Source organism: Lepisosteus oculatus, chromosome 14, assembly GCF_040954835.1.
Source record: "Lepisosteus oculatus isolate fLepOcu1 chromosome 14, fLepOcu1.hap2, whole genome shotgun sequence".
NCBI lineage: Eukaryota > Metazoa > Chordata > Actinopteri > Semionotiformes > Lepisosteidae > Lepisosteus > Lepisosteus oculatus.
In genome coordinates, this window is record NC_090709.1 from 28,973,316 (window position 1) to 28,998,883 (window position 25,568).

Consider the following 25,568-nt stretch of genomic DNA (forward strand, 5'->3'; position numbering starts at 1 on the left):
AACACTTAGCAGCGGCAAGATTCAAACCTAACCCAGCGAAGAAAATGGAGCACAAACCCAGCACTTAGACCACCCAGCCACACTCCCAACACCTTACTCTTTTGGAGAACGTCGGGTGGGTTCAGCTCTTGTTGTGCGATGCTTGGAAATGACTGCACCTTCGTTTTCCGAGATGTTTCCTATCACTTCTTTGTCAGCTCTGAATATAGTGCTTCTTTGGAGCAGGCTTCAGACCTTTTATTTTATTTATAAAGGAGGGCGCATTCAGAAACGTGTAATTCCTGTTTTAGAAATACTTTGGGCGGTGTGTTTTATATAACGCACAAACAGTATTCTGATTGTATACTGTAGACCTGTGTAGCAATCATACTGGACGTGACTGGGATTCTGAAATGTTTCTTGAAAAGGTATTCAGGGCTGCTTGAATCTATAATAAAAAAGTGACCCGAAACTTCCTACCTTCCAATCACTGATGTAGCTCTCCCTAAACCTGTATGTGATGTTTTGCAGATGTGCAATGTGCCTTTACTCCTGTATTAAAACTGACCTCTGTTGTTGGGCGGAGTTGAAGGAGAACTAACTGCACAGAAAAAGTATGTAACAATAAAATGTTTCTACACTTCAAAATGTCCCTTTAAATCCCTGCTCACACACGTCGGTGTGGGGAGCGGGCAGGTAGAGAGCTTTTACAGATGCTCATGATGTTTCTCATGGGGTGTTACCTGCAGTAGCATCTCTCTCCACGCCTTTGGAAAGAAAAGAGTGGCTCCAGTGCAAGGTATGGTCAGAACAGCTGGTCTGATTGTCTTAGAAAACAAGAAATTAAAATCAACAGGGAAATTGAACAATACAGAAATCAGTGCAGTATACAATAGGAAGCAATCAAACAAAATGCTCAGCAAAAATCGTAGTTGAGTAAATTGGTGGAAAAAAAATATTTGTAAGCAAAGGAGAGCCCGCGCTGCGCGTGAAACACATCAATCGTTCAGCATTTCTGAAACATTTCATTGAATTGACAAAGAAGAGCCTTTAATGAACTATTCTTTACCCCTCTGTTCCTACTGTATTTAATACCACCATCTATTGTCTCCTCTAACTGTGTATTCTCATCCTGCTTATCTTGTGTATTTTTTAACTTTATTGGTTTCATTCTGTAAAGCGCTTTGGAAAGCCACCTTTAAAGGCACTATATAATGTAAAGATTATTATTATTATTATGATTAATAATAATGAACAGTGCATTTAACACTGAGCACATGCGGTCCTTCTTTGCAAAGGATTGCAAAGGTTGGGAATTAGCCTTTCACTCGTGTTGTTGAAGATCGTATCCTGGCTTTGTTGCAGGAAATGTCTGGATGCCATCACCGGATCAAGGAGAGGATCAGGGTTTTGGGAAGTCTTTTTGATGCCTGACACTGTGTGTTGTAACGGGTGTCATTCTGGACCTAATCAACAGAGAACACTGTTGAAATCGCTGAACTGCCTAGCGGACACTTTGTCGCCTTCTTCTGAACTGTATTTAATGCGATTCTCTGAAAACGTGGCACGTTATATCTGCTACCTTTATGGAGGGCACACTCATAAGAATCATAGATTCGATCACAAGCATCTAAAAATGAGCATGAGAAAATGACATCACGCTATAAGGCTGAATGGCACAAATTCTCCTGTTACTTCTGCAGCAAATGTGTGTTTTTTGCTTCTTAACACTGAGATAGTTGGAGATATTTGGCAGCAGTGGGATTCCAACTCACACCCCCAAAGAGACTAGAGCTTTAATCCAGCTCTAAATTAAAAACTGGGTGACTTGTAAGGGCTGGTAGGAGAGGAAAGGTATAAATGCTTCTTTTTTGGACAAAGTCTTTATCTTTACTAAAAGAAGGAAAGAAATATTTGATTATTATTTTTTCACCAGTTGTTTTGATCAAATTATTGTAACGCAGTGCCATATTAAGGTATAATATGTACATGAACGTCATGTCTGAGTCGATGATGGCAGCTGAGTATCACTGGAGGACAGTTCATCATGAGTGGGTAAGCCTGCATAATGAGGGAGAAGAGATCGGCCTCTCTGATGCAGTGTCCAGTGACACTAACCTTCTGTCCTACTGTTCTCTACTTATGTAGAGGGTTAATGTTTATTTAGGTGAATGTTAGGTTTCATTCTTGTAAAATATTTCCGAGCACTTTTTTTGTTGCTGAAAATTAATCTTGTGCATTTGAATTAATTCCGATATTGTCACCTAATTCTATACATTGTTTCATCAGACTAGAACATTTAGAGGAGCTCAATTGCATTTATGAATTGCATAGTGATATTATTTCTTTCCGTTTAAATACTTCAGTCAAAAATGTAGAGAAGGTGCTCCTGTTTTCACCATTATAAGAACTGTGATGCACCAGTAATATTTACTCTCACAAAAGTATTGTAATTGTATTGTTCTGTTCTGTAACAATCTTGAGTGACACAAACCTTCTGTTTTACTGCACTACACTTCTCCAGAGGCCAGTTCAGCACACAAGGATCCTCAGTCAAACAAACACTGCAATCGCTTGATAAACGCCATTTCTCATCCTTTCTCTTAGTGTCGGTGCTACTATTGTATGCAAAGGAGGCGACTTGACAATGAAATCTTAAAGAGAGTCTTCATGAAGGTGTGCGTCGGCAAGCTGGGCAATTGACTGGGCTTGTGAAGAAACCAATCTCATTCAACAACCATACAAATTGCACAGCTTAAGGCACATGAAGCGAAATCTGTGAGCTGATTGACACAAAACAATGTCACTTCACATTATTTGCAAAGTTGTTTTGCTTGTCTGACCACCTCTTCCTACTTCACAGTGAGCACATATATTTCAGTTTCTTTTCCCCATGTGGAGATGTATCCACTGCCAAAACTGCTGTCTGATTATTTAAATTATCTGTAAAACTGTTACATGACTTCATCTAATTGTAAATTTATAAGACGGTCTATGAGACATTTGTTAGAGTAGCTGAATCCCAGGGCTCGTATGGAATCACACACAGACGGGTCTTCTGTGTGATCTGAGTCCCACTGCCCAGAGCTACAGACTGGTCAAATGGTCACTATTGTAGACACGACCATCGGACCATCGGCTACAAATAATCAATATACTGATCATAGTGTCACTACTGGTGTTTATTACATAAATACTATATATAAATAATAAGATAATTCCACACTCATATGTGTTATAGAACATTTATAAACATTTTGGGAGGCTGACATACAGTAAAGAAAGTAATACTGAAGGGCTGGAAGTCCTGGAAAGCGTTAATAGAACCTTCTTGCTTTCAACCTGGAACAGAGCCCACAACTGCCAGATCAGTGACCCCTGAGCCCAGTTCACAGAGAGGAGAACCAGGAGGTCTTTTATGTCTCTAAGAGGGCTGGGAGGAAGGATAAAAGGGGGAAATGTGACATGAGTCCAGGCTGTTCTGTCTGATATTGTTCATGTAGCAGCACTGATTGTCTGAATATCTTCTAGTTCTGGATTGTGAGGATAGAGAGCAGTACGGAGTTGAGATCCTGTCTGAGTGTGAGTCTGAGCTGTGAATCTGACTGAGAAGAGAATAATGATTTTTTATTCTGCCTGAGAATTTTTCCTGAGAATTTTTCTTCTTTTCCAAGTGGTGTTACATCCCCTTCAGATACTCTACACAGACTGCCAGAGAGAAGAGGAGCGAGAGATGGACAGATAAGAGCACACACAGCAAGAGACACATACGTCTTGATTTACTTTGAAGCAAGTGTTCATTTCTTTTCTGGAACAATTTGTTTCTGAACTTCAAGAAATTCATACAACTTCTGAAAGATAAAATACAAATCTTGCTTCTCAGGACAGAAGAAATGCTTCCAAAAAATGCCAGTGATTTTTTCTCCTTTTAACGAAAAGTGGAGAAAAACAACAGCAGTGCAACTCCGTCGGCTTGATTTAGCTTAATACAAGTATTCACTTCCTTTTCTGTAGATTACAGCCTGCGAAAGATGAAATGAACTTCTTGGTTACTCCTGGTCAGTGCCGAAGAAATACTGCCAGCTGGCAAGAAAATGACAGTATTTTATTTTCTTTTACTACAAACATGTGAGTTGTGAAAAGCAACGGGAATGTGTCCCTGTGCAGCTGTTAAACAAAGGGCTGGTGGGTCAAACGTACTCAGGGACGTGCTTCAGATTGTGATGATGTAAACAAAATCTCCGCTAAAAATCGAAGGGATTTCTTCGCAAACCCTCTTGAATGTGGCAGGAAATCTTCGTGTTTTACTCGTGTGCAACTACAACAAGTAAACAAATAAGTACCTAAGTCAATGTCCAAGAAAACCATCTTCACGTGTGGAATTTTTCTTTAACTGGCTGTTGGGAGAATTCATTTATACACCCGTTGTATCCTTAGCAAAAATATTTTAAAATTAGAACACAGATTTGTTGGAGAACTTGACAATCCTTGACAATCATTATTAAATGAGCATTATACAAATGTGCGTTGATATTTTTAATATGTACCTTAATTGTAATATATATACATAATTGCTTTGATATGGATGTTCATTTGAAGGAATTGAGGAAACTATGAAGGATCGCAGAACAACCAAAGATACATTTGGGCATCTGCTATTGGTAAAGATGAAAGAGTACCTTAAGTGTGAAGCTTTCATACACACGAGAGAAAAAAAACAGTTTTAATGCACTTCATTAAACTGATGGTATGCTTATCAATCGTGCATAAAGTGTACATAGCAGAGGATGGTTTCAATACATCAACCTCTGGGTTATGGGCCCAGCACGCTTCCGCTGCGCCACTCGGCTGACAGCTGTTATAATGTGATTCAACACAACTGCTCTATCTTTGCTTTCTAAAAGTGCGCCCGAGATGAAAAGTCTAAACGGTAAACGCAGACGTCACTTTGAGCACTTGGTCTTTTATAGCACAAATCATCACCCGCTGCTCTACATGGGCGTGTCTTCAATATCGTTGAGAACCAAACCTTCTGCTTTCCGAGGCAACTGATTCTTTCGTCGTTAATTCCCAAATCTTCAATGAGAATCAGTGAAACGAAAATCAAACACATGTACACACTCGCGTCCTAACCTGAAAGAAAAATCTACACCCACTTTATAATACTGAAAATGATTCAGGAAGTACAGCAAAGTTCTAAAACCAGCGAATGCATCTGCATACAGTACATAAAATGTCAATTTTTCAAAAGTAAAATCTTCAGCTTTGAAAGATTACCATCCATATATTTTCGTTTTTCTCTTTTTTTTACATAACACGCTTTCGAGAAACAAACTGTCTTTTAATTAAGGTTTCATTAGAAAATGTGTATCTTGGTTTGCCAAGTTAAAATCGGCACATCCCAGTGCGCAAAAGATGTAGAATATACGACTATTGAACGCATACCACACGAGTAACTGTGCTCCGTAACTGGTCTAGAATGAAATTGATTATATGTTTATTATACATAAATGGTTGTAGTTTATTATACGGATAAATTTAGAAGACTACTATACATATATAGTTAAAGGTCTATTATACATCAAAGAAAGATTTTTATAGGTGTAGAAACTAGTAAATAAAGCCAATGATTTATTTTAGAAATTTATTCTTAAAATATACAACTATTCACACCTGAAAAATATGTAGTTCAAATTATACATTATATACAATATTGTAATCAACAAATGTCTAACCATCATAAAAAACACAACTAGTAAACTTCAGTTACAAATTCTAGTAACATGGCAATATATATATATAGTAATGACAAACACAAACTAATTACATGAACACGCTAATATTTAACTCAAAACCACATTTCGAAACTTCTTTATTTCCACGAAAATATTATTAATGTAGCACAAACGCTACTTTCTAATAAAGACAGAAAGAAACTGTTTGTTTTGTGTCTCATGGTGATCCTCCTCTCGATACTAATGACATGTTTAATATGATCCCTCGAGAAAAAAAAGGAGTCAATTTCCGCCTGGAATGATTGATGCCCCATCAAACATTTTGTAATATCCCTGGAAGTTTATACAGTAGAATCCTGGTTCGTGGCTTAAATTCAAGGTAAACAAGACTAAGGAAACGAGTTGGAAACTTGATGTCGAAGTGGGATTTAAATCACCCGGAACATTTCACTACATTGGGCAGTATGTGCTAGGGAGCATTGCTTGACGTCTCTTCGATAGCTCAGTTGGTGGAGCGGAGGACTGTAGTGGAGTCAGTAGGGAATCCTTAGGTCGCTGGTTCGATTCCGGCTCGAAGGAAGGTGCTTTTTGTGTACTTTAATCAAAGAGTTAAAAAAGCGAATCTGTTTCATTCAGACATTTATCAAAAGTTCAATAAACGACGAAGTAGAGGTTCCTGTTCCGAATTCAGCCCACGTCTGATTGTCTTGTTTTGGCCAAGATCCGATCTTTGAATTAAGGGACTACTCTGTCTGCTTTGTAATTCAAAAATACATACAAATGTCAAGTTTTTTGTAGATATAAAGGTGTTCTCTGTTTTCAAAGGATAGGTACTTAATTGGCATAATGATTTGGTATTGATTTTGTATCGTTGTATTATGAAGTTTGTGCTTTCTGTGTTTTTATTGTATTGTGAACTTATTTTTTAAACAAATGCTTACAAAGGCAAACACGGCACACATCTGTTTATACCAGTGGTGAATTGTACATTTGTACAAGCTACTGTGCACTTCTGGGAGTATAACAGGTTCGATATAAAGTGGCAAAAATATAAAAGGGGAATATACCCCAGACTGCGTGTAAGCTCTCGTTGTGACTGTTGTTTTATTTTTAGATAAAAATGGCGTACTGTGCACGAAATGTTGCAGAAACACAATTTGATATTTTAATAATTATTATTTTAATAATTTGATCAAATTGAGGCCCAGGATCCAAATCTTCAGTTCTGATTTTTTTAAGTGATATCTTTCCTTCCTGTCGTGGAAGTCACACGATGTGAGCAATTGTTTTTTTTACGTTGCGATCCAAAGATCCTCAGGCGCACTGTAACCAAACCAGGATGGATTCTGCTCGGAGCCGGACTGAGCTCATTCTCACTCCCTGTGCTAAAAACAGAATTAGCTCTTCCCCGAACATCGTCTACAGCTGCTGGATGGTGCTCTGCGTCTTACTGCTCCGGCAATTACTTTGACGAAAGACAGATCACTTGTGCGCTTTTAACCTTCTCGCAGCTACAGCTATAGCCCTGAAAAAAGCATTAGCTTTATCAGTTTTTACATTAATCTATTTTGAATCAAAGTTTGATATTTTTTATTTTTTATTGCATTTTACATTACAATAATAATAATTATTATTATTATTACGCACACTTATATAGCGCTGTTCTGGATACTCCACTCAATGCGCTTTACAGGTAATGGGGACTCCCCTCCACCACCACCATTCTCCTGAATGATCACAGAGAGTCAGGACCTCGGTTTTACGTCTCAGCCGAAGGACGGCACCTGTTTACAGTTTAGTGTCCCCTTCATTGTACTGGGGTATTAGGACCCGCATGGACCGCAGGGTGTGCGTCAAGCGACAGAAACCAGACGTGTGTCGGGCTCGGCTGCGAGCAGGACAATGACATCACAGGGACAAAGTAGAGGAAATCAAAAGGGTTCTATAAAAGACCTGTGTAAGCTGTTGGTTTGCAGTCTGGACTCTAAATCCTCCGATCCGATTTTAAATCTCTCTAATACCTGAGCTGCGGCTTCTTCCGAGTATTTATTCGTATACTTATTATGTGTAAGTGTATAGATGAAACCTTTCATATATTGTTCAGTTTAAATCAAAATGCTTTACTAATACAAGAGAGAAGTATAGTATGAAGGATGTGACAAATCTATGATTTCTTGGAACAAAACGGTTTTTATTTGCATTCGAAATGAAGCGGAATTTTAGCGGGACACACAAACCCTTTGTCCTTTTTAGAGTTTTTAGAGTGAACAGATAAATGTAGAAAACGTGTTTTTTAGCACTACAATAGCAGGGTCAGTGGCATAATGAATAACGCGTCAGGCCTCGCGTCAGAAAATTATAAGTTGGACTGCCGTCTTGCTTGTTGCGTTTATACCACTTACGTTGTTTTATATAAATGAACTCCACCTGAAAGCTATAGAAAACACTTTGGGTAAGTTGTCTGCAGCCTCATGCGAATTTCGACAACTTACCCAAAACACTGTACTGTCTGGAGATCAGCTCCAGCTCTGAACTCAATTGCAATGAAAAACCATGCGTAACAAAACTGGAGAACAGCTGAACTTGTGTTCAGTTCGGTGATGAGGGATCAGAACTGTCCTTGTTGTAATTAGCACGAACTGCACAGGCTCTGAATCAGACCATGTCAATTAGTCTGATCAATGTAGGACACGTTAATGTAGAATTATTAAAAGGTTTATTAGTTAGTTAGTTCAAGTTTACCCACCTGAACTAATGTAGAATTATTACTTGGTCTGTCTCTTGTTTGTATATAAATGAATGACTCTGACAACTTAATGTTAGTTTTTAATTTAGTTTTACGATGTAGGTCAGGCGTTGACATATGCACGAGTATATGAAATGTCTCACTCCTGATTCAACTCATGTTCTATAGGAGATTGGCGATTCCTCCTGTTTCTCATACAACCATATCAGAACAGAAGCCGTTTCACCCAACTCTGATTCAAGATCGACTTGCATCTTTATCCCTTTTTTGTTCGTGATCATTATTTTCTTTAGTTATGATCAATATTGAACTTTTTCTAAATGAAATGACAATAATCAAACATGCAGGCAGATTTTTGAAAAGTATTCGGAATTGACAGGGTGCCCCTTTGGAACAATCGTCAGAAATTGTGAGAAAATGAAAGTTATGTAAGCTCTCACACAAAGCATTGAAGATTGGAATCTGAGTGTAAAAAAGTTACCCGTCTCCCAATGATAGGCAGGGATACACACCATGACTCGAATAGACTCAGCGAACTTTAACACCTATGATATTACGAGTGCTTTGCACGTGTCGAATTTCAAGAAGGAACTACTACAACAGTTGTGGACATAATTCAATACCACCGGCAAAGTCCAATGCCGGCAACATCTGAGAAAATAATGTTCACTCATGGAATTTGGTCTTTGAATGGCTGGCGGGAAAATTCATTTATACTCCTGTTGCACCCTCAGCTGAAACATGTTAAAATAACAACGCAGATTTGTTGCAGAACCTGACAAGAATTATTGGGTTAGCACTGTATGTATTCTTGTATATTTACTTTAATTTTAATATAAATGTAAACATGCATGCTGTATAAGCTATTGTAATTTTAAAATATGTTAGCTGAGGATGCGAAGGGGGCTATTATACCTTGTGAAAAACACAAGGAACTGTAAAAAAGGCTGTTATTTGAATAAAATTGGCGATCACAAGAAAACCACAATTTATGTGGTATTATCATCAATATCCTTCAAAATCTACGTTCAAATGAAGGATTTGAAGAAACTATGAAAAAAGCAACAGTAATAGCAGAGGATTTTGATTTTTGCTCTTCAAGTCAGCAGATCACCGTAGAGTTGCACCCCTACAAACAGCACAAAGGATGAATCCCACCACCTTCATTATTGCTGTGTTTGTGCCAGTGAAAGTAGCGTTTGTGTTATTGAAAGCATCTCGGAAGATGAAGGTACAGTCACTTCCACATGTCATGACATCATTAGATCTGACGACAAGAGCTGAAGCCCCCCCTAGTCCAAGCCAGCAATGTGAAGATGGGTATGGAGGAAGGTAGCGTGGCTGAGTGGTCTAAGGTACTGGATTTAGGCTCCAGTCTCTCTGGGGGCGTGGGTTTGAATCCCACTGCTGCCAAATATTAATGTTTTAAGACCTGCAATACAATCAGTAAAAGCGCTTTTTGTTAGGCTGCGGGAGGTGTTTAGAGATAGACTTTCTAAAAGACAGGCTTAACATCAAGGCAGAAAAAATATTTTGTTTTCTCAACAGAAATTCTCTTTGGCACGTTCAGCTTTATGTAGGGAACAACGTCTGCCGAGATCACTTTTGAGGCAGTGCACATGTACATTTAATATTGGCTGTGGTGGTGAGCTGCTTTTGTCTGTGAAACTTTTAATTCTTCACGCCGAATCGTTGGCAGGGGTAAAGCTTATTAAATCTTTGAACATAGCGCTCCATCAGAAATACTTTGTTCGTGATCAAAAGAGATCAGAGGATTAACTTCATGGATTCACATACCATACCTTACAGGAAAGATTTAAAAGGGGAATTGATTGTGCTTCCTGATGTTGTTCCTGTCGTTTCTTTGGATACAAAGGTGAATGTTCTTTGACGTTCTGCTAGAGTATCCACTGGGTGGGCTTTATCAATCAGCTCGGAGAGGTCATCAGTGCTCTGTCTCTGGAAAATAATCAGCACTGTCGTTTTTCCCTGTGCTGTCTTTTAAAACATATAAGATCACGAGTTTACAGATTTCTCCAAATAACAACTATACATTTTAACCCAGCGGTTAGCATTCCTTCAATCCAATAGTTTTACTCCGGGTAAAAAGCAGCGAAATATATAGAGAGATTATATTCAAATATTTCAACGTTCTTATTGGATTACCTGTATGGAGATATCGCTCAGAATTCCTAATATGATTTTGAGTTCAGTTTTGCTTTACTACTTTCAGAGTCTTTTATTGACCTTGCTGAAGCAGAGAAGTGACATAATCACAAATGCGACTTACCTGTGCTACTGTTTTTGGTTAATAATGATTATTGCAAGGAAAAAAAAACAGCTCCTTGCATTAAGAGCAAGAGCAACCAACACGCTCGCTTGTTGAGTTGGGTTTTTTTTTCCGTGGTGCTCTTCCTCAGATGTAAAGTTATTTGGCGAGCAAGGACCTCTGAGAAGGAGCCTGAATCCATCAAGAACTCAGAAATTCTAATATCGCACTACTGTCTTGTGTACAGAGATCTGCTTCTTCCTTTTTGAGTGTTTTGGTGTTTAAGAGCACGCTTCCTACCTCGAATGTTAGTTTCAGGAGATGTGCTACCGGATAAATGATTATCTTGAAAAGGTTTGGGGATGCACTGGCCGGGATTAAAACCCGGCTCAATTATTTGGAAGTCACCTGTACTACCAACACACTTCTAAGAAGCACCCGCACATTTTCGCAATCCTCTCTCTCACCTACAAAGTTATGAAGACACAGACGACCAATGAAAACTAATTTGATTCACCCAAGGCTTCACTCTTCTGTTGTGATGTTGTTTTAATTAGTGTTAGCTGTGATGAGGTATTGTTTCTGTCTCTTAAAGTTTAAGACTCTGCTCCTTTCTTCCTGGTATAGAAAAAAACATGTTCCATCTTTGTTTACAAACACCACTGTAAATTATTTGTCCATCTCTAAAGCCTGTGTGTATTGACAAGGCAATTCAAAAGCACATATTAAATAAGAACACGATCCTTCTTGTTACCATTCCCGTGGTTGGAGCGTTGTTTCGCCCTTTAACGTTCTTCTACAATATTTACAGACGGCTTTATCACTGGAGTTGTGTGCATCGGTCCATGAACATCAACTGTACTGCTGTTTTTCTATGCGTAATTTAATCGCAAGCACTTAAAAGATGCAAAAAGATTTCAAAGAAAACATAATTGAAAGACAGTCGAGTAAGGAGGTAGAAAAACGTTCTCCCCCGTTGAAGAATCAACCACCGTCGCCCATGTGACTGGATATAAAAATAAATTATTCATTTCAATTATTCATGAAGGGTGGATTGTGGTCAGTGAACATATGCACATCTTTAAGTCAGTTCCACCATCTGTGCTATAGGGGATGTAGTTCAGTGGTAGAGTGCGTGCTTTTCATGTATGAAGTTCCGAGTTCAATCCCTGGCATCACCAGATGTCTTACATTATTGTGCTCACATCGCAATCTTCTGTTGAGTGAGAACTCTTTGCTCGTGTTCATAGAGAGACAGGTTTACACATTTAAACTCAGTCACACACGAAGTGCTACAGTGTTGCTCTGCTGTTTTAAATGTACCTCCAAAGCATTTTGTTCTGTTAACTACCAAATGATTTGAACTAATTTTACATCATATTCAGGAAATCCAGAGAAGGTCATCAGACTTTTAGTGGCTGTTGAAGAAAACACCTGTTGAATCTCACCAGGGATTTCTTGAGAGATCATTCAGCAAGCGAGTTAACAGGGGTTAACGTAGAGAGTGGCGGAGGTGGGATATCAGGGCTTGACGTCACTGCTTTATTCAAAGAGTGGAGGGGTGGGTGTCAGGGCTATATGACAGTGCTTTCCGCAGAGAGTGGTGGGGGTGGGATGTCAGGGCCATATGACACTGCTTTACACAGAGAATGGAGGAGGTGGGATGTCAGGGCCTGAAAACACAGCTTAACGCAGAGAGTGGAGGGGTGGTGTCAGGGCCATACGACACTTCTTTACACAGAGAGTGGTGGGGGTGGGATGTCAGGGCCATATGACACTGCTTTATACAGAGAGTGGCGGGGGTGGGATGTCAGGGCCTGAAGATACTGCTTTACGCAGAGAGTGGCGGAGGTGGGATGTCAGGGCCTGACAACACAGCTTAACGCAGAGAGTGGAGGGGTGGGCGTCAGGGCCATACGACACTTCTTTATGCAGAGAGTGGTGGGGGTGGGATGTCATGGTTATACGACAGTGCTTTCCATTGAGAGTGGTGGGGGTGGGATGTTATGGCCATAAGACACTGCTTTATGCAGAGAGTTGAGGGATTGATGTCAGGGCCATACGACAGTGCTCCACTCAGGCCTCTGCTTGAATTTGTACTCCTCCTCTCTCCCTACCTCTACCTCTATGATATTTGCACTTTCTGGAGAGGCGATTTTCTCCACTTCAGTAGCCCGATTGCGTGGAGAGGGCTGTAGAATGTGGCACCGCCTTTCCTGCTCCGTCCATGACAGGCGTGCTGGTCTCTGGAGAGAGAGCACGGTCCATCAGCGCACTCCAATAAAGGCACTGGAGGCAGCTGAAACGCATTGGCGAAGCTCAGCACTGGGCCGCTGGGCACATCTTACCACCATTTCCGTAGTGTAGTGGTTATCATGTTCGCCTTGCATGCGAAAGGCCCTCGGTTCAAAACCGGGCGGAAACAGACTGGCTTCTTTTGTCGCATACAAATGGGTTGTACAACTTTAAACTAGCAAATGGAAGAGGGCTGAAGTAAGAGACAAGATGTAAATAGGGTTAACTTAAGTCAGTTCTGCCTGAAAATTAGACTTCTAAGCAACAGGGGTTTATGGCAGGAAAGGGGGTTAACTGATAAGGATTCCAGATGCGAGGGGGCATAATCTTAAACTGACCATTTGGCCAGGGTCTCTTAACTGGCCAAATACCACGACCCCCCCCCCCCTTACCATAACACCGAATGACGTCTGAAGCAGCAAGGAAGGACTATATAACCTAAAAGTTTGTACCGGCACATCGAACAATACTTCGGTTTTGTTGTTTCTTGTGGGAAACAAGACTTCGGCTTTATTGTTCCTTGTGTCCGTCATGGCAGTGAACAGGTCCTGGTTACAGGATCTCTAAAAAAGGAAATAAAGACTGAAATCAGATCCGACCCACCATGCTGCCACGGTGACGGTGCACTGCCCAGTGAAAGTGGCAGCCTGTCCCTGGACTGTGGGAAACTGGAGCACCTGGAGGAAACCCCCACAGACCAGGGAGAGAACATGCAAACTCCACACAGACAGCACCCACACCCCAGGTCCAGCACTGTGAAGCATGCCCGACGATGCGGAAGGGCTTTTACAAATGAGTGTGTAACTCACACTGGTGCCCAGGATGGCCTGCTACCGGAACGCAACCTAATTTTCTTAATGCAGTTTGTTCGAAGCGGTTTGCAGGAGCTGGAGGTGAGGACTGAGCTGGGGTCCAGTGTGCGAGAGTGACTACTGATGTCGTGTGTGTGTGTGTGTGTGTGTGTGTGTGTGTGTGTGTCTGGATCATTGTGAGCGCCGTCAGGTTTGTGTATTTGTTTAAACAAGAGGACGTGTCTGTGCGGGTCTGACTCTGTGTGAGGGTGCAGCTCTAACTGTTCGCGCGCGGGCGTGTCTATCTCTCTACAATGCATGAGGGGCTAAATCTGCCTCTGAGAAACTGACTTTTCAGAAGAAAAATCTATGAAATGGCACGGCCTGGCCCTCTTCTCTTGCTCCCGACGTATAACACACTGGGGGATGAAGCTGGTGTCTTCAGCTGTAACCCTAGCTATTTATGCAAACAGCTCTTTTATGAAAAGCAGCTCTAGGCCTAGACAAGAGGAACAGATAAAACAAATCTTAGATTTATGGCTTATTCAAAGCAGACTGAGCGCTGCTATACTGTATGTAGGAGCCAGAGATGAAGAATGAGCTATTTAAGGAAATCAGGAGTGTGAGAGAGGGAGTGTGTGTTTTTCCTCCCAATAGAGAAGGCTTGTGGTTCTTTCTGCTTTTCTGCACAGGCTACCAACGTAAGTACGTGTTGGGTTCTTGGTTTGAATGCTCGAGTTGTCAGGCTGGCGTTTTTTGTTCCTATTGGAGCCCATAATTGTGAACAAGGCGCTTGAGGACGTCTCTGTGCAGGTGTGCGTTTGTAATGACGTGTGTGCGCATCTCTGTAGCGGATGTTTCAGTAAAAAAACGCATTTAAAACATTCAACCTTTTCATGTTCCTAATATTCTTTCATTCTTCACAATAATAACTAAGGTTGCTGCTGGAAGAGGTGTTAGTGGGGCCAGCAGGGGGAACTCTCACCCTGTGGCCCATGTGGGTCCTAATGCCCCAGTATAGTGACGGGGACACTGGAAAAACTGTAAACAGGTGCCGTCCTTCAGATGAGATGTAAAACCGAGGTCCTGACTCTCTGTGGTCATTAAAAATCCCGGGGTGTTTCTCGAAAAGAGTAGGGGTTTTACCCCAGTGTCCTGGCCAAATTTCCCATTGACCCTTACCAATCATGGCCTCCTAATAACCCCCATTTATGAATTGGCTTCATTACTCTGCTCTCCTCCCCACTCATAGCTGGTGTGTGGGGAGCGTTCTGGTGCACTATGGCTGCCGTCCCATCATCCAGGTGGATGCTGCACATTTGTGGTGGTGGAGGGGAGTCCCCATGTCCTGCAAAGCTCTTTGAGTGGAGTGTCCAGAAAAGCACTATATAAGTGTAAGCAATTATTATTCATTATAATGTAATAAGTCCATTATTTCTCACCCCTCCATTGCAAGGCATACACAACACAAACACCAGGAACAATTATCTCAGAAGTGAATTGCAAATGTATTGAGTTGTGATGCAACTGTAACTTGAACCTAACATGACTGTGGCGTGCATTTTTGAAATTGCATTTTCACAGCTGAAATACAAAATGAAGCTGATCGCAGTCCAAACTCAAGGTATTGTTGTAAAACTAAATATTCAACATGTTTCTACCTGTCCCTTTTCAGCTCACTCAGAAGTCCACAGCCTGCAGCCTGGTGCCTCTCTGTCTCCCCCCTCCACACTGCTGGTCCAGTGGAGGTGCTGTTTGATCCTGCATGATCTGTCCGGAATCGTATAGTCTTACTGAGCAGCGCAGGGCTCCCTGGCCCCAGTTACAAACAGTGAGTGTCAGTGCAGAACAGCTCTCTGACACTCCGCTCCCTCACTCCAGCTGATCAGGGCAACTACACAGTGAGGGACCTTAATGGAAGCAGTATCAGCACTGTGATCGTCACTGTGGGTGGTGAGCAGGTCTACAGTAGGATCACTAGAGGGCTCTATATTCTTGACAGAGTGTGTTCTTATATCATCCTCTGTCCTGATTGTCTTTCAGCTCACAGAGACAATGTCACCCTGCAGCCTGAAGCCTCTCTGTCTGTCCCTCTGTTCACTGGAGAGCCAGTGGAGGTGCTGTTTGATCCTGCAGGAGGTGGAAACTGGACCTCAGTGTGTTCTGTCCAGAACAGCACAGCCAGTTGTGTCCCCCAGTACAGTTTTTTTTTTATTTTTGATGATTAGCCATATGTTGATTACAATATTGTACATAATGTATAATTTGAACTCGATATTTTTCAGGAGTGAATGATTGTATATTTTCAGAATAAATTTCGAAACCAAATTATTGTCCCTCGATCTCTGTCTCTCTCTCGTCCTGCTGTCTGTCTGTCCCTGCCTCTCTGTCTCTCTCTCTTTCAGCCCCGTCTGTCAGTCTGTCTGTCCTTCTCTCTCCTTCCTCTCTCTCTCTCCTTCCGCTCTCTCTCTCGGTTTGTTTGTCCCTCAATCTCAATCTTTCTCTTTGCCTGCTGTCTTTCTGTGCCTTCATCTTTGTGTCTCTCTCTCCTTCCTTTCTGTCTGTCTCTCTGTCTGTCCTGCGTTGTCCCAGCTGGGCCTGTCTCCCCGGCTCTCTGCCTTCAGCTCTGTTCGCCGATGTCCCACCAGCCCGTCTCTCTCTCAGCCTGTCTCTTGACTTGCAGGAGGAAGAGGAGGTGGAGACAGCTCCTCCGGCAGGAGAGAGGAAGAAGGTCAGTGCTGGTCCCACCCTGCCTCCTGTCCTGTCTGTGGTGGAGTTTCGCCATCTTGTCTGTCTTGTCAGCCCTGTCTGTCACTGTCTCTCTCCTCCTCCTCTCTGTGCTGTGGTGTCCAGTCAGTGTGTCTCTCTCCTCCTCCTCTCTGTCCTGTGGTGTCTAGGCAGTGTGTCTCTCTCCTCCTCCTCTTCTCTGTCCTATGGTGTACAGTGGGTCAGTATTAGTGGGCTACACCCAGGCTCACTCACTGCGAGTGTGATCTCAGCAGAGTCTCTGTACTCTTGGGACACTTGACTCACCTGTCTCTCTCTTTCTCTCCCTGTGCTGTCCCTCTCCTGCCCCCTCTCTCCCTACTCGGACTCCAGCTGGAGGAGGTCCAATCACCACCTCCTGTGAGACAGAAGAAAAAGAAAGTGGGTAATGCTCTGATTCTCTCTTTACTCCTGTCCAGTGTCCAGTCAGTGTGTGTGTATGAATCCCTCTCTCTCTCAGTGCAGTGTTCATGTACTGGAGTGTCCAGTCAGTGTGTGTGTATGAACCCCTCTCTCTCTCAGTGCAGTGTTCATGTCCTGGAGTGTCCAGTCCGACTCTTAACGTGACTCTCCTGTCTCTGCTTCAGAAGTGCTGGTGCGTCTTTTTAAAGTCCCTGAGCTGCATGTCGGTGGAGACAGATGATAAGGACGAGCCGATGGAGGCGGCGGAGACCGTGTGTCAGGAGAGGAAGAGCGAGGGAGAGGAGGAGCAGGCTGCCGGGAAGTACAAGAAGAAGAAGAGGAGGTGCAGGTGAGCAGACAGGGGGACGCCGCCCGGTCGTGTCTGTGATTCAAGAAGGAGTCTCCTCTTGCTGTTTGATGTCATGGTGATGTCCGTGTCTGTGTCCCTCACACCTGCAATAACAATATTCTTTCCAGGTTCCTTTCCTGGTTCTGTGCCAGCTAAGATCGGAGTCGCCTTCCCCACCAAGGACTGGACTGGACTGGACTGGACTGGAGCTGAGGGACACCAGACTGGACTGGACTGGAGCCAAGGGACCCCAGACTGTGCTGGACCGAAGCTGAGGGACCCCAGACTGCACTGGACCGGAGCTGAGAGACACCAGACTGGACTGGACTGGAGCTGAGGGACCCCAGACTGTGCTGGACCGAAGCTGAGGGACCCCAGTCTGTGCTGGACCAAAGCTGAGGGACCCCAGTCTGTGCTGGGCCAAAGCTGAGGGACCCCAGTCTGTGCTGGACCGAAGCTGAGGGACTCCAGACTGTGCTGGACCAAAGCTGAGGGGCCCCAGACTGGACTGGACTGGAGCTGAGGGGCCCCAGGCTGTGCTGGACCGAAGCTGAGGGACCCCAGTCTGGACCGAAGCTGAGAGACCCCAGTCTGTGCTGGACCGAAGCTGAGGGACCCCAGTCTGGACTGCACTGGAGCTGAGGGACCCCAGTCTGGACCGAAGCTGAGGGACCCCAGTCTGTGCTGGGCCGAAGCTGAGGGACACCAGTCTGGACCGAAGCTGAGGGACCCCAGTCTGTGCTGGACCGAAGCTGAGGGACCCCAGACTGTGCTGGACCGAAGCTGAGGGACCCCAGACTGGGCTGCACTGGAGCTGAGGGACACCAGACTGGACTGGACTGCACTGGAGCTGAGGGGCCCCATACTGGACTGGACCAGAGCTGAGGGGCCCCAGACTGGACTGGACCGGAGCTGAGGGACCCCAGATCCCAGTCTGGACTGAAGCTGAGGGACCCCAGTCTGGACTGAAGCTGAGGGACCCCAGACCCCAGTCTGGACTGAAGCTGAGGGACCCCAGACTGGACTGTGGAAAACTTTCACATTATCTCCACCTGAGTCCTCAGATCGTCTGCATGACCTTGTATTATTAAGTATTATTTTAAGGTCCTGTGATGATCGTAAGATGGGGGGGGGGGGGGGGGTGTCCCTTGACATTAATCTGTATTGTAATTTTTGTTCTTTTGTTAAGCATCATTAAAATGTTTTTTAAAAAAAGCTTTTGTTTTTTTCCCTCCCCCCCCCGAAACGAACGAACAGACTCTGTCTTTCTCTTTCATCCCGGAGAGTTTGTGGTTGATGGATTGAGGCCGAGAGCCCTCGTTGTCGGCGTGCCACCAGTTAGCGGGGCTAAAGCAGGGGGGGCATCGTGTCCAATACTCCTTGAAACGAGACAGATTTCAAGCCACCTCCGTCTGAAGAGAAGGAAGTTGACCACGAACTCCAGGGTGTCCTAGGAAGCTCTTTAGCCATCGTTTGCCCAGCAGCCATCTCACCCTGCAGCTCCCAGCTAGCAGCCCCCTCCCCACTGGAGCCCAGCAGGTAGAAACCTGGTCAGTACCTGGAGGGGAGACTCCTGGGAAAAACTGAGGTTGCTGCTGGGAGAGGTGTTAGTAGGGCCAGCAGGGGGCGCTCACCCTGCAGTCTGTGTGGGTCCTGATGCCCCAGTATAGTGACGGGGACACTGGACTGTAAACAAGCGCTGTCCTTCGGATGAGACGTCAAACCGAGGTCCTGACTCTCTGTGCTCATTAACAATCCCGGGGTGTTTCTGGAGAGGAGTAGGGGTGTTACCCCAGTGTCCTGGCCTGATTCCCCCCCTGGTCTTGACCCATCATGGCCTCCTTATCACCCCCCCTCTCTGAACTGGCTCCATCCCTCTGCTCTCCTCCCCACTGAGAGCTGCTGTGTGCTGAGCGGACTGGAGCATCATCCACGTGGGGGCTGCACACTGGGGGGGCTGGAGGGGATCCCCCTGACCTGGGAAGAGCTCTGAGTGGAGAGTCCAGACGGATTAATTATTATTATTATTATTCGTGCTGCACTGGGCTTCAGTCCTGGTAGTGAGAGGGGGATCTGTGATCAGTACAGATACTTATGACTGTATAATAATACACGATAGAAATGGAAAACAGGGTAGCGCTGTAGTCTCTTCGAAACGTTTTGAACTGCCAGAAGAAGTTTTCACAACCCGGACTCGTGAAGGTACAGGTCTTCTCCCTTCGTCCGGAGTAAGGTGAGAGGTTATCCCCTCGGGGCGCAGTATCCCCGATGCACCCCCCCACCACCACCCAAAATGACACACACTTCTGTGACGATTGGGAGACCCCGGTTCGATCAGCCCCTGCGGTGTAGGAAACGACCCGCTGGAGAGAACACGCAGACTCCACACAGAAGGGTCACCTCGGCATTTATTCCAACAGCAAAACACCAGAGAGAAACGGGTCTCCGAAAGATGAGCGCACACCGGGAAAAACACTACGGGGTCATTACAAATGGGAATAGGAGTTCTTTTTTTCTTTTCCGGACGTCAGTTGTATCGTGTCCTGGTGATTTCTCCTGTTTCGAACGGAGTTCAATGTCACGTTTCTACTTTATTAGAGAGAGGCACTGAACTTTGGGGAACGTGACATCCACCCAGTATTACTAGTAGGTTGATAAATATAAATGTTCTTTTTCCCCCCGTATGATACCTCGCGAAATATAACGATGGCCAACTCCTTAAGTCGAAATTTAAACCCTTCTCACGCTACAAGACAGTCCGTCAACATCGCCACGGCCCGAAGCGCGACCTTCGGTATGACGTTGGCGGAAGGGGGTAGGGTAAGTACGTCACAGCCGGGGGAAGCCCCTATCACGTGAGAGGGGTGCTGCGGGCGACGAGCCCCCGGGGGCGAAGAGAAGTTGATTTGCGTGGGGTGTGGAAACACTACACGACCGGGCAAGCGAGCCATTTTTTTTTTGTTTTGTTTTTTCAGAACATCAGAACAACCGCAGAGATGACCATCGATCCACTCCGGACGTTTCCTTTTTTGTCCTTTTTGGCCTCCAAAATAAAAAAAAAAACTGGGATCCATCGTGGCGTTGCCAAATTAAAACGTCAACCACTTTTCGGGCTTTCGTGCTGTCCATGATGAAACCGTCATGGTTGTGTAAGGATACGTTACGTCACAGACCGGCGGCGCTCGGACGTGAGGAGTGTCGTTACGTTTTTTGAAACGGGCACGTCAGACAAGATCTCTGACAAGATCTCTGAAAAACCCAAACCTGTAAGATTCAATTTCAATTCAGTTTTTTTTATATAGCGCCTTTCACAACAAGAATGCCCCAAGGCCCCGAACAAAGGAGTTGTTCCACACCCCCGCCACCCTCTGTGTACAGTAGAGCCCCCTGTACTGACTGGAGGAGCTCACCCAGCTGTGTCTGGAGAGAAGCCGGGGTATCGGCTTCAACCACAGGGCTGGGCGGCTTGTTCCCCACCCCCATCCCCTTCTGTGTACAGAAGAGCCTCCTGTCCTGACTCCAGTAGGAAATGTCACCTGGAGGCAACACACCGGCTTCTTTTAACAGATCACCTCGGGAATCGGGAACAACGGAGCTGTGTGCGGCCGTCTGTACGGAGGGGTTCAGCGCGGGGGGGCTCCGGGCTCGGGTCTGGACCCGGGGGGGGGGGGGCTGTCTGTGTGGAGTCTGCATGTTCTCCCTGTGTTCTTCGGGTCCAAAGACAGGCTTTTGGGCTAATTGGCTTCTGGGAAAACTGGCCCTGGTGTGTGTGTGTCCTATGATGGAGTGCTGTCCTGTCCAGGGTGTGTGAGTGAATGTGTGTTTGTCATGTGATGGACTGGTTCCTGTCCAGGGTGTGTGAGTGTGTGTGTCTGAGTGTCCTGTGAGGGACTGGTGTCCTATCCAGGTTGTGTGTGTGTGTCCTGTGAGGGACTGGTGTCCTGTTCAGGGTGTGTGAGTGTGTGTGTCCTGTGATGGACTGGTGTCCTATCTAGGGTGTGTGTGTGTGTCCTGTGAGGGACTGGTGTCCTGTTCAGGGTGTGTGAGTGTGTGTGTGTATCCTGTGAGTGACTGGTGTCCTGTCCAGGGTGTGTGAGTGTGTGTGTCCTGTGATGGACTGGTGTCCTATCTAGGGTGTGTGTATGTCCTGTGATGGACTGGTGTCCTGTCCAGGGTGTGTGAGTGAGTGTGTGTGTGTCCTGTGATGGACTGGTGTCCTGTCCAGGGTGTGTGAGTGTGTGTGTCTGTGTGTCCTGTGATGGACAGATGGTACCAAGCCTGGACACCCATGAGACACTGGCTTCCTCAGAAGACTCTCACGGAGGGCACACTGTCCCTAACCCGGGTCCAGAAGAAACTACAGTGATCTATAATTCCTGCGCCTCGGAAGGGTTTATGACGTCTATGTCCGGCGCCCGCGCCCGTGGACTGGCGGTTTGGCGTCGCGCTCCGCAGCTCGAGCTTCGGTGCGAGGCAGGGCGGGAGGGAGTCGATGTGGCCTCGGCGCCATCTTTGCTGGTGAGTCAATTGTGACCGTTGCGGTACAATAAACCATCAATAAACCTTTTCCCACCCCGTCCAGTATTTCTGTCGCGGCCCACGTCCCTTACAATCGACAAACTATAAAAAAAACAGTAGCCCTTCGCAACATTACACGCCATTTTTTTATTTTAAACGTCCGCTAGATACGCAGGTGGCTCGATACCTGTCTTATCCTCGCCGGCGTCTTTATACCGGCAAGTGAATTTTATTTGGGGTCCCTCAGAATTGTGACAGAAATGTCAGTGAACCACAATAAAAAACGAAACTTTTTTTTTAAAGGCGGTGAATGGATTTTTTGAGTAACCGTGTAGCGACTAACGTAAGGAAAAAAAGTTGTCTTTCCCTACGAAGACGTTTTGGTACAGGACTTTCTTTAAATATCAGTTGTGCATAGCGTTTTACAAAAAGTTGATGATGATCTTGGAGATAATTGCAAAGGAAAATTGAGATAACTACCAAAACATTACGTGTGAAACGACAGGACAGAACTTTGAACCCACAAAGAAACAAAGGTATGAAATATTGCCTCGTCATGGGGGGTTGATAATTGTAGTAAGTGTTCCTAATTTTCGTAAAGAAATGTATATTATGGGAGTCACACGTGAGATTTAGTGTATATACGTTTCATATTGTGCATATATACGGGGTTAAAAAGTGGAATGAGTATGATTATAAACTCGTGTGTCCTATAATCAGATAATTTTTGAACAAGCTTTGATTAGACAGGTGAAAAACAACATCAGATCCTTTATTTTAATATATTCTCACGTCTGAATATCAGCTTCTCCCCTCTGGCCAACATTTCAGGGCTCCCAGGTGTAGATCCCAAATTGAAACAAATATTAATTTGTTACCCAGTTAAACAGTTAATAGAAGTGAGTGACCAGGGTAAATAAAGGTGGGTCAGTGTAAACTGTTTATTCTGGACCAGACTTCGTCATGTGTGATATGTCATGACTTCTTATATTAAGTTTTATCTTTATATTTAGTTCTACATGTGTAATAGATGCGATGTGTGTCCATAAAAAGGTTTCTCCAGGGGAAAATCAAGTTCGTTTTAAAACCGTGTTTCCTTTTTAGGGTAGGTTTGCATTCCAAGTGTGGGGTTTTTGCCTTTTTGTATTTTTGCTGAGACAAGTTGCCTTTCTTATACGCGGAGGGATCTGCTCGTGAGATGTCCGCTTGGTCCATTTCTGAGCTCAGTATAAGGTGTAGAAAGCATGACTGTCATCATAACCCGCATCTCACCCAGGTGTGGAATAATGTTGTGACTATTGCTTCAGCAATAACATGCTGATTGCATGTTTCTAGATGGGAATAACAGAGATCTCAACTACTGAGGGGCCTTATTAATAAAGTCTCCACAGCCGAAGCGCTGTGTCTCTTTTCAGCTGGCGATAAACCTTTCCTCCATCCTTTGCGGACTTGTTAAACTGTTCATGATCAGAATAAAAAACGCTCACGCTAATACACAAGCACCCGTGTCTCGCCAAAGCTGACAAATAAACAGACGGACAAGCCGCACTGCACGTGTGAACAGGGGAATGAGCGAGCGCGCGGGGATAGGGCGCCTCCTGCGCTTAAAAGCTTACAGCACCTGGTATTCCCAGGCGGTCTCCCATCCAAGTACTAACCAGGCCCATCCCTGTTTAGCTTCCGAGATCAGACAACAGGCGTGCTCAAGGGGGTGTGGCCGTAAGCGAGAGCAAGGCTCGCTGGCACCCTTCTTATTGAGAGGACAGCTCCGTCACCTCTTTTACGACGCTGCTTTTTTTGCCTTGCGTTTTTCTCTTCCCACGTTCTCTCTCTTCACTGCCTTCGTCCCCGCTCTATTTCACTTCAGCCTTTCACTCTTGCTTCCTTCCAATGAGGACGGAGCTGCGGGAGAAAGGGCGCTATAGAGGATCGCTGTGGAGAGCTGCTGCTGTGCTCTGACATCTGAGCTCTGTGGAAAACGATCTCAATACAATTCTGAAAAACGCGATTCCCCGAATGCCAGCCGAACAAGTCTCCACAGCCGAAGCGCTGTGTCTCTTTTCAGCTGGCGATAAACCTTTCCTCAATCCTTTGCGGACTTGTAAAACTGTTCCTGTTCAGAATAAAAAACGCTCACGCTAATAAACAATCACCCGTGTCTCACCAAAGCTGACAAACAGACGGACAAGCCGCACTGCATGTGTGAACAGGGGAATGAACGAGGGAGCGGGGATAGGGCGCCTCCGGCGCTTAGAAGCTTACAGCACCTGGCATTCCCAGGTGGTCTCCCATCCAAGTACTAACCAGGCCCATCCCTGTTCAGCTTCCAAGATCAGACGAGATCAGGCGTGCTCAAGGGGGTGTGGCCGTAACCAAGAGCAAGGCTCGCTGGCACCCTTCTAATTGAGAGGACAGCTCCGTCACCTCTTTTACGACGCTGCTTTTTTTCCCTTGCGTTTTTCTCTTCTTCCCACGTTCTCTCTCTTCACTGCCTTCGTCCCCGCTCTATTTCACATCAGCCTTTCACTCTTGCTTCCTTCCAATGAGGACGGGGCTGTGGGAGAAAGGGGGCTATAGAGGATCGCTGTGGAGAGCTGCTGCTGTGCTTTGACATCTGAGCTCTGTGGAAAACGATCTCAATACAATTCTGAAAAACGCGACTCTCATAACGCCAGCCGAACAAGTCTCCACAGCCGAAGCGCTGTCTCTTTTCAGCTGGCGATAAACCTTTCCTCGATCCTTTGCGGACTTGTAAAACTGTTCATGATCAGAATAAAAAACGCTCACGCTAATACACAAGCACCCGTGTCTCGCCAAAGCTGACAAATAAACAGACGGACAAGCCGCACTGCACGTGTGAACAGGGGAATGAGCGAGCGAGCGGGGATAGGGCGCCTCCTGCGCTTAAAAGCTTACAGCACCTGGTATTCCCAGGCGGTCTCCCATCCAAGTACTAACCAGGCCCATCTCTGTTTAGCTTCCGAGATCAGACAAGATCAGGCGTGCTCAAGGGGGTGTGGCCGTAAGCTAGACCAAAGCTCGCTGGCACCCTTCTTATTGAGAGGACAGCTCCGTCACCTCTTTTACGACGCTGCTTTTTTTCCCTTGCGTTTTTCTCTTCTTCCCACGTTCTCTCTCTTCACTGCCTTCGTCCCCGCTCTATTTCACTTCAGCCTTTCACTCTTGCTTCCTTCCAATGAGGACGGAGCTGCGGGAGAAAGGGCGCTATAGAGGATCGCTGTGAAGAGCTGCTGCTGTGCTTTGACATCTGAGTTCTGTGGAAAACGATCTCAATACAATTCTGAAAAACGCGACTCTCCGAACGCCAGCCGAACAAGTCTCCACAGCCGAAGCGCTGTGTCTCTTTTCAGCTGGCGATAAACCTTTCTTCGATCCTTTGCGGACTTGTAAAACTGTTCCTGATCAGAATAAAAAACGCTCACGCTAATACACAAGCACCCGTGTCTCGCCAAAGCTGACAAATAAACAGACGGACAAGCCGCACTGCACGTGTGAACAGGGGAATGAGCGAGCGAGCGGGGATAGGGCGCCTCCTGCGCTTAAAAGCTTACAGCACCTGGTATTCCCAGGCGGTCTCTCATCCAAGTACTAACCAATCCCATCCCTGTTTAGCTTCCGAGATCAGACGAGATCAGGCGTGCTCAAGGGGGTGTGGCCATAAGCGAGAGCAAGGCTCGCTGGCACCCTTCTTATTGAG

General features: G+C 45.0%; 3 non-coding genes and 4 pseudogenes across 3 annotated transcripts; 3 read left to right on the forward strand and 4 right to left on the reverse strand.

Moving 5' to 3' along the window:
- The first annotated feature begins 6,205 nt into the window (after positions 1-6,205).
- On the forward strand, positions 6,206-6,294 carry trnay-gua (transfer RNA tyrosine (anticodon GUA)). Its single transcript is given in 2 exon segments — positions 6,206-6,242; positions 6,258-6,294. It is a non-coding gene; the product is annotated as a tRNA-Tyr (tRNA).
- A 3,497-nt stretch (positions 6,295-9,791) lies between these two features.
- Positions 9,792-9,873, forward strand: trnal-uag (transfer RNA leucine (anticodon UAG)). The gene has a single exon. It is a non-coding gene; the product is annotated as a tRNA-Leu (tRNA).
- A 3,208-nt stretch (positions 9,874-13,081) lies between these two features.
- trnaa-ugc (transfer RNA alanine (anticodon UGC)) lies at positions 13,082-13,154 on the forward strand. The gene has a single exon. It is a non-coding gene; the product is annotated as a tRNA-Ala (tRNA).
- A 10,305-nt stretch (positions 13,155-23,459) lies between these two features.
- Positions 23,460-23,575, reverse strand: LOC138219019 (5S ribosomal RNA; annotated as a pseudogene).
- A 530-nt stretch (positions 23,576-24,105) lies between these two features.
- Positions 24,106-24,224, reverse strand: LOC138218700 (5S ribosomal RNA; annotated as a pseudogene).
- Positions 24,225-24,759: 535 nt separating this feature from the next.
- Positions 24,760-24,878, reverse strand: LOC138218020 (5S ribosomal RNA; annotated as a pseudogene).
- Positions 24,879-25,415: 537 nt separating this feature from the next.
- LOC138218824 (5S ribosomal RNA) lies at positions 25,416-25,534 on the reverse strand (annotated as a pseudogene).
- Positions 25,535-25,568: the final 34 nt, after the last annotated feature.